This window comes from Ischnura elegans, chromosome 1, assembly GCF_921293095.1.
Source record: "Ischnura elegans chromosome 1, ioIscEleg1.1, whole genome shotgun sequence".
Taxonomy (NCBI): domain Eukaryota; kingdom Metazoa; phylum Arthropoda; class Insecta; order Odonata; family Coenagrionidae; genus Ischnura; species Ischnura elegans.
Genome location: NC_060246.1, coordinates 9,539,509 through 9,549,140, shown reverse-complemented (window position 1 = coordinate 9,549,140; position 9,632 = coordinate 9,539,509).

The window sequence follows — 9,632 nt, the reverse complement described above, 5'->3', positions numbered from 1 at the left end:
GGCGGCCACTGCCTCTCAACCGTGTTGTTTAGGAGGAAATGTCACTGCGAATCTAGGCTTCAGGTTGAGCACGGCATTTGGTGATATACAGGACTAACTTTCGCGACATGTGATGGCAGGCCTCGTGCTTCAATTTCCACGTCCAGCGCAATTTGTGCAGACGAAATATCGTAGCTAATGGAGCCTAGAGTGTTTGTGAGGGCACAACACTTCCGCCGCTGTACGTAGTTGAGAACTTTGATATTATCCATCTAATATCATACTCTTGTGAGCGGCTCCTTCCCCGCAATGAACGGTTCTTTATGAAGGAGTTGATGATTCAGAACTCTGTTTGTATGGATTTGCTATTGGAGTTACTTACAGTTTGCAAGTTTTGCCTTTGCATGAATGTGGACGATCTTTCGTTACAATTCGTTGTATATTGTAGGACCGTTTTGTGTGCAGGTAACGGTCCTCTTGCATGCTGCATGTTGATGATTGCAGAATTATGAAGATATGGTTTCTCTGGAAACTAGAAGCCCCCTTGTCTCGCTACTCTGCCAAGTTTTGCCTTATTTCGCGGTCTCTCGTAGCCAGTGACTCTCAAGGTGAGGTGACCTATGAACTATTCAGATTTCGTTCCAACCAAGCCCCAAAGATTTCTTGCGCAAATTACCTATGTGTCGCGTTCAGATTGACTACAGTCAAATTTTTCTGCAATGACAAGAATTCTCCAACGTTTTTTCTTCCCTCCCACAAACATTTAGTAAAAAAAAGACCATTCTTGTAGTTTAAATATTCCCCTTAGTTTAAATATTCTTTATATAAATCCTCGTGTATATATTCCCAGTCAAAAGACCAATTGTACCGCTTACTGTTGCTGTAGGTTGACGCGCAAAATACTATGCCGAGAAATAATTTTTTTGTTATCTAGTTGAACTATTGTTAGGCTTTTTCTAAAGCAAGTAGAATACGGATATAAAGAATAAGGATTTTTTGTTCCCTATCGAGTTGCGCGCTATATTTCTCATAAGTGGTCTTCCGGCTTGTGGGGTGGACAAGGGTCATTTTCCGGTCTTTCTAATGCTCTTAAAAAACCAGTAGACTCATATCATGCTCATCTCTGTGGCGTTTAATCCAAAAATGAAATTTTAAGTAAAAGAAAGGTTGGAGAAATCACATTGAGACATATGGTAAAATCTCCAAAGCAACGCACTCAAAGACATGAAACCCATAGCGCTGTGATGGCATTGTTATTGTATGTGTGGAACGGAACTGGCCTCACAGCCGTAAGGGAAAATGGAACGTCGCGGAAATGACCTCAACAAAAAAACCATTATGCTGCTCACTTTTCAAAACAGCAAAATTTGGTACAAAGAGAGGATAAAGGATCAGCGGATAAAAGAAGCCAAGAGATTCACCTCATTTTATTCAACCCTGAACACCGATTTTCCTCGTAAATTTACATATACGGCTCCGGGGGTAAGACTTTCTTTACCGCAGTCTCAACCTATATTTTCATATCTCCTTCAATAGAAGGAGATTTTATGAAGCGGCGAATACATTTTGACCCAGCGTACAAGGCCAAGAAGACATTCCCTAAAGGCATTCTTCGAGAAAAAGAGAATTTTTTACAAGGGAGCATTTCAAGTACCGTGTAAACTAGGGGCAGTGTATGAATGAAATGGTCATGCACGCTTATCTTTATAATCAATAGCGGAAATATAATGACAACGTGATAGTAAAACAAATCTTGTCAGAGTGTATATAATTTTACGTTAACAGTTACTATCAAACCATAAATAAGGCAACATGCCATAAAATGACAACTTATTCGATTACGCCTTTTTTCTTTTGATGGATTTCTGAACAGATTTCCCTTTACGATGGAATTTGAGCGCGCGCATATATTGTTTGACGTATGCACAATACATGAAGCACTCTCATTCTTTCCAAAGCTATGTAAATGGATTTGAGTAGTTGTTTCTTATAAAAACGTATCATTTGAGTAATTATTCTGATCTGAGTAGTTTGATTGATAGAAGAGATTTGTGGTAGAACCATAAAGAAGCTAGCATTATTCAAACGTATTGTGGAAAGATTTTCGGATTAGAAAGTAAGAGAAAAGTGCTATTTGGCACTCATCCGACCGCACCTTCAATACTCAGCGAGCGTATGGGATCCGGTGCTGAAAGACTTAATCCGCAAATCGAATAAAATACAAAGGAAGGCGGTTTATCAAAAACTATTACGGACGTACAGACAGCGTTTCGCAGATGTTAAGCGAATTAGGCTGGGAGCTGGAGACTCGGAGGCTGCGCGCTAGGCTTAGATTGCTTGAACAATTGAGAATGGATATTTCTATATGAGAGCGACACGGAGAATATAATATTAGAGCCCCACTATATTTCCAGGTCCGACGGAATTGATAAATTAGGAGAGATGTCTTGCCGAACGCATAGATATGGGAAATCGTTTTTCCCCCGAACCATAAAGGACTTTAATAAATGCCAGTCGTAATTTCGTTAGAGCACTTCCTTTTAATTTGTTAACGGCTGATGCCCTAACAACGCATATCTCTGAAGAAGCCTTGCGGGATAGCATGCAGAAATGGATACTGATATCTATTACTCATAACAATTAGTGAACAGTATGCTTTTATACACTTAAATATGATGATGGAATCACGTTTCATCTGGGATGACGCGTCCCAATGAATTTCATTACGTCCCGACGTAATGCGATGAATTGTCTCCTTTGGTCTCCTCCATCCATCCATCTGCTCGAGACAGGATGTCCAGATATCAATCGGAATCGGCGCATTCGGTCGGCGGCAGAAGGTTTAAGAGATTTCACGCTTTCAGAGAGGTTTCGCGCATTCAAAGTTGGAATGGATTTTCTCTTCGTATTTCCATTAACGGCCGTTCCTCTGTGGTCCAGAATTTCAGAAAATGCGTCACGGCGACCTATGAGTAAAAAAATAGAGTACATAAAGATTTTGTGGTTGCTGATTTTTATTTATTTATTTATATCATCACCAAAACGGCACAAAGGCTTTTACATTGGCTGTACCTTAAATAAATAATAGCTGAAAGATAACAAACAATAGCACAATAAATAAAACTAACAGAAAACAAAATGTTTAAACATAAGAAGGAGCACCATTGATTAGACAATGGTGAATTATTCAGATGGCATTTTAAGGTGGCTTTGTAACTAGTGGCAGAGGAAAAGAGGTCCAGGGAAGGGATTTTTGAAGCTATGGAGTTAAACAAGGAAGGGATTCGGTGAAATAGAGAGCGTTGAGAGATGGAGAGACGGAATCGCGGAATGTGAAGCATAGAGTTATTTCGTAAGGGGCGAGGAGGAATATGAAAACGGAAAAGAGGGAGAATTTCGTTTGTCCGTAGAGAACCGCTAAAGATTCTATGCAGAAACAAGAGAAACATGATTTTAAATTTGATCTCAGAACATTCAAAAATTAAAAAGTTTTGCGAACAATAAAAATTTTGAATCGTGTATGGGGAATAAAAATCTTATTTCCCTGAAAGTCTACATAGTTCGGAAGAAATGTTCAATAAAAAACCTGTTTGTGTCAGAAAATGAGTCTTCATTATCATCAAGCATGATTTGTCTATTATTTCTTGAGAAGCATATATCAGCTGTATAAACCTAAACTCTTTGTTCCAGATTACTTCTAATGGCTATACAAAATGTGCAGAACTGACCGCAGTAGGGTTGGAGGTTGCCTTAATTAGTCAAGCACAGCTTCCGCATCTGCGAAATTCCACTCGGTATGATTATGCATTTTAAGGATTAAACTTTGGACAAGCCTGAATATGATATTTTGCAAATTAAGATATAGGTGACACCGAACGGCACTTTTTCCTTTTTCCTGTGTAGGCTTTCGCGGTTCGGCATGCTGATTTTCGGGGTTACTACCGCGTAGATTCATCTTAGCAGACAGCAGTTTCGCCGGCATTAGAGCAGGCTTCTTCAGGTCAATGAAGTTGACTTCACTTCATTGACCTGAAGAAGCCTGCCTGCTGCAATGCCGGTGAAACTGTCGTCTGCAGAGATGAATCTACGCGGTAGTAACCCCGAAGACCAGCCTGTTGAATACTTTTTCCTAGTTGATTATAGTTCACTATCGGTGTTTAAGTCCTTATTTTACCGTCAAAGGCCAAAGAATTCCCCGTTGAGAAGCACGAAGGACGCAGAAGGGGCTGAAGTGTTTTGAGTTGTGAAGGGGTCATTGCATTGACTGCCGTTTTCAAGTTCGAAAGCAAAAACCTAATCGTAAATTTCAAGCCGCTATTACTATTATTGCTAAACCACTCTCAAAATTCCTCAATATATTACATGCCGGTGTTATCAAATGCGTGGCATCACAGGCCGTTCCTGAATCTCATTGGTTTCTAAAGTAATGTAAATTGTATGCATTTTATGTTGTTTATGGCTAAAATGAGCTATTGACGTCTTAACCTATATTTATCGTAACTACGATTTGTGTGCAAGTTCCTATCGTTCATTTATCTGTCTATCTTGACACATGCAATTATTTTGAGACACGTTAATCTCGGGATCATACTTTACTCAATGACCCCCTATGTCTTTCTTTGGGTACCTCAGAGATTCTTCCCCTCGAGTCCTCTGCCTATTATACTCTATTTCACATTCCTCTCATCCATTTTGTATGCCCCCTTTGGAATATGTCATTTCTTGTAATAGATGACCTTCTTCATTGCCTGCGGCGAGTAAGATTCCTCAGGGGCGCCGCACGGCTCCTCCGAGAACTAAAGAAACAATGGGTGGACTGAGAAAGAGCCCTGAATAATTCATCCGCGTGTGTATGTGTTTCAGGGCATCTTAATTCACTCGTGACCCTGAAAGTTCGCACAGCCCCCTTTTAATGGGCACAGACATCACTTGAGATGACTCCTCCTGGTTTTGTAAACTCCATGACGACTCCTTTAAGCGGTTGTTTAAATTGTAAAGGCCGTTATTTCAAACCGAGTTAACATCGTATATAGGAATTTCTATTGTATCCTTTTCAGGTTGAGTATTTTCATCATTGACAGGTTATTATTCGCAGAATAAAGCAAGACAAAAATGTTTCCCCACTTTTTTTAAGATAAAGGGTAATGTGTATTCTCTTAGGTAATGATTTCATTGAAGGAATGCCGTATCTTTGTATGTTCCAATAATGTCTTCTACATGTTTTTTTTTCTACCACGGTTGCGTCACAGCGTTCATTTTCAAGGTGAAATATTGATTTTCACATTTGAAAATTTTATGCTGTAACGAAACCATGGCCGGACAAAATAAATCACCATATGGAAAAAAGGAAAGTTTTCATCCCTTCAACGACAAAGGATATCCACAATTTCTCTCCCGCTGCGATGACCTATATGTGTTCCTTGTTTTTCGTTAATACTATGGACATTTAGCAATAAAAAAGGTCTTTTAAAAAAATTCTGAGCTTATTCCCAATATTGTGTTGTTCGTTAAGAAGGAACGATTTTCGCTCAGATTCGTGCATAAATTTTGATTTGATGTATCGTAATTGGGCTGTTTACCAGTATTCTATTTAAAATGCGTTCAAAGGCACAGGCTTGCAGGCGTGATTTTTTTTCCTTGCATCATTAATGTCAGTGGTGGTTATTTACTCATTGATTTCATTTATAGTTTTTATGATTAAAGCCTATGTTCATGTCGCAATTGGCTCTGAGGAGTGGTCTATTAGACAGAGTGATGCAAATCAAAATTTACATTTATCTTGGTCAAGGTCGTCTTTCTCGGTAGCCCAACAGGTAGGAAAAACACTTTTGGCCAAGGGCATCAAGCGATTGAGGAATATCGTGTTCAAATCAAATTGCTAGTTGTGTCTTATATGCTTGGATAAATTTGAAACTTTTTTTTAAAGCTACACAATTAAAAAAAGTAAAAATCTTACATCCACTTAATTTACATAAACGTACCAACCCTAAAACTGCTTTAATAGGCGTGTGGGTATATTTTGGGACACAGACGTTAACATTAATGTGACCGAAAAAATTGTGTTTATGTGATTTGGTCACGTCGTAGTATTTTCAACAGACCTATTTTTTGTTCGGGGAAATAACAAGTTCCTATGGCTTTCCGCGTTTTATTTAATTTAATTTTTCTCTCAATGAAGAATAACCACACTTAAAAATATTAGACATTTCTTTAGATATTTTTGAATTGTTCCGCAAAGCACTTTATAGTCTACGAATAGCAAAATGTATTACCATTGATGGGAACTAATTTTTCTTGTATGTTCGGCGCTGGTGACTTTCTTAGGTGGTCTCCCGTCTTTGGAAATCTGGATTGTTTGCTCCTGGAAGAGACGCGTCGTAAAGAATGAATGATGACACGACGTCAGAAAAAAAGTTTGGGAAAAACTCGTTCTCTCTTCCTCCATGTCTTTACTTGCCACCACGCAATAAATGCTGCCGCGTCATTATTTCTTGCTCAATTATTCCTGACGCATGCAAAAGACAGCTATTGAAATTCTGACCATGTCTTGGTATATAAATTGGAGGAATTACATTGGACAAGAGCATTTATTCGATGCGATGTCAAACTGAAAAAATAGAGGTATGCTGGCACATGACAATATACTCGTATTAATGGAGACGGATAAATGAAAAATGATCTGACACTTTCCCGGCGGATACTGTGAGTGAAGGCGATTCGGGTTCTCCATCGGGTAATCTCCATCATGGCTGCCGACGTTTCGGTAGCGTATAACGTCCAGCCTTATATACCCAACAATAGTGTGAAGGAAGGAGGGGGGGGAATTAAAAGAGGAGGAGGGGGGTTGAGCATTGTTGGTTGAATTTATACTTTGTGTTTTGACCCTCCAATTCAACCAACAATGCTCAACCCCCCTCCTCCTCTTTTAATTCCCCCCCATCCTTCCTTCACACTATTGTTGGGTATATAAGGCTGGACGTTGTGCGCTATTGCTCTGTTAGTCTTGATAATGACGGTTTAAACGTCGAAACTAGTTGACAGCTAAAATAAAAGTTTGTGGAATAGTACTGGGTTTTGTTTCACCATGAACTCTTCATCGTTCCACCAAATAACGCCCAAATCAGTTGATTTTATTCGAAACGGAATGGATTTAAACTCAAGGAGCTGAACACAGGGTCGAAACGGAATGGGAGTCAAAACTGCTTCGGGTCGAAACTAAACTAAAACTCTGGGACGAAAAGAAACTAAGATAATGTTTCGCACCAGAGGGCATAGGCGGATCTGGGTGGGAGGGCTCGGGGGCTCCCCCCCCCCAGGCCCTTTAAAAATATGCAAGACTTTTAACACGGTCCCATCATCATTGCTTTTGTTTTGTAGAAGGAGGTATCCTTCTGCCCCCCCCCCCCCAGAACAAAATTCTGGATACGGCCTTGCTTGTGCCCCCCCAGAAATAAATCCTGGATCCCCCCCTGCCTTTACCTTCGAACGGTTTAGTTTCGACTCGCACAGCGCGTACGAAGTATGATTGAATAAGGTATAGGTTCAGCTTACCGCCATTAGAGGCATGGGACACTCATTTGTTCCACTAACAGGAGAACGGTGGACACAAACTAACCATTCGATTTTTAAGCTCTATGTTTTAACCTCTCTACTCTTATGTCAAACGTAATGGGTCGAAACTATTCCCTCTCATCCCCCTCCACTAATTTTCAGGGATCGAAACTTAACTATGAGCAGCGGAGTTTCAATTAATTTAGTTTCGTTTCCGGGAGTAAAGTTTCGTCCCGGGTCGAAACTAAACTCCTTGGCGAATTTAATTTCGTGCGGGAACGAAACTAAACATAGGCGTCGTATTTTAGTTTCTCACCTGGTCGAAGCGAAACATTTTTGTTTCGTTTCACTAGCCATCCCTGGTTAATTCAGGTCATTCTGCCCTGAGGGTTGAGAACGATTCGTACACCGAAACGTCGACAGCTGCGGAGGAGATGACCCGCTTGAGCACCCGAAACAGCCTCCACTACAAGACGGCTATATTCTTCACTCGGTAGAACATATTGTACAAGGGATGCCCAGAAAGTAATGCACCAAAAATTTATTTCTTCGACATTTTTTTATCTCACATTACGAAAAGTACACACACGAAAGAATGATGTTTCTGCTACACAGTCCAGTTTTGTAGTTGGGCCGGTATGAGCCGGTACGGTATACCCCTTAAAATCCGAACTCGTACCGGTTAAACTACCTTTTTAAATCTGTAAAAAAAAGCCCACTGTAAATTGTCATATGGATTTCAGAAATAAAAATCGGAAATGATTATTTACTTGTTTTTAGAGTTATCTCGTGGCACAACTTGGAACTGATATAAGAGTTGCAGTTTGACATTTCAATCGCGGCCGGATGTATAATGCATCTTCAGATGTTGGCAATTTTTGGTGAGTGCCGTCTTATTTTTTTCCAACTATAGCACTGCTACACACCCTATTTTTTCACGTTATCTCCGTTCAGTTTCATGTCCTTCCTCCAGCGCGAAACAAGGGCGTGTATTCCCTGTTGGTACCAGTCCCTGTTGTGGTCACGCAACCATTTCTTCACTAAGAGAATCACGCCCTCGTCGTCCTCAAAATGTCGTCCACATATGGCATTCTGTAATGACCCAAACAAGTGGAAGTTCGAGGGAGCCAGGTCAAAGCTGTGGGGTGAATGAAGTAGTACTGTCCAACCCTATTTTGTCATGTGTTCAGGAGTCCTCAAACTTGTTAGGGACCGAGGGTCATCGTGTTGAATCAAAACATCTTTTCGGTTGCTATGGCGCCGAAGTCGCTGGGAGCGCGTCTTGAGGTTTGTTTTTGTGTCGACATATGCTTCTGAATTAATGGTTCTCTACCTCTTGGCAACAATGGCATGGCGACGGCAACATTAGCTTGCTGCAACATGTCAGGTGTGACAGCCGTGGATGGTCTCCACGACCGCTGCAAATCTTATAGCACCGCCGGACCACCTTCTTATGTTCTCGTCTGCTGAAGCCAGCGACTATCACTACTCATGTTGACATTAGATGGTCCGTTGGCTTTGCGCATACGTTTGTGAATATTCTCCACATTTTCTTTCTTTGCAGTAAGAAATTTAAGAACGGCACGCTGCTTCTGACGTTCATCAATTACAGACACAATTTTGAAACGTTCCTGCAGCTAAGCTATGCGTCGGAAAAGTCAGAAATTTTGCGTGCCCACCCATGAAAATTTAAATAAGGCATACGTAATGGTTCAAATTCGCACCATTGTATTCGGCAGAGAAAAATTTTTGGTGCATTTCTTCCTAGTCAACCCTCGTCATTAATGAGGTGTGATAAAAACCACTACGCTTGGGGTAATTATGAGCTCAATGCGTTTTTATTACAGCAGTGGTTTCGGTGATTCAGGGGAAAAAATGATAGGTTTTTACTATGAATATTAATGTATTAAATTGAAATAACGGGAAAAAATATATGAGATGTCGCCCAGCCTTGGCTATGGAAAAGAAAAAAGAGGTAAAGGTACAGAAAGAACAGTGAAAGGAAAGGATTTGGCTAGAAGGATGGTTCTCGTGGAGGCTTAAGCCCTGGAATTAAGCAGAGCAAATGAAACCGGTGGGGGAATATCCAGGCAGGATGATCA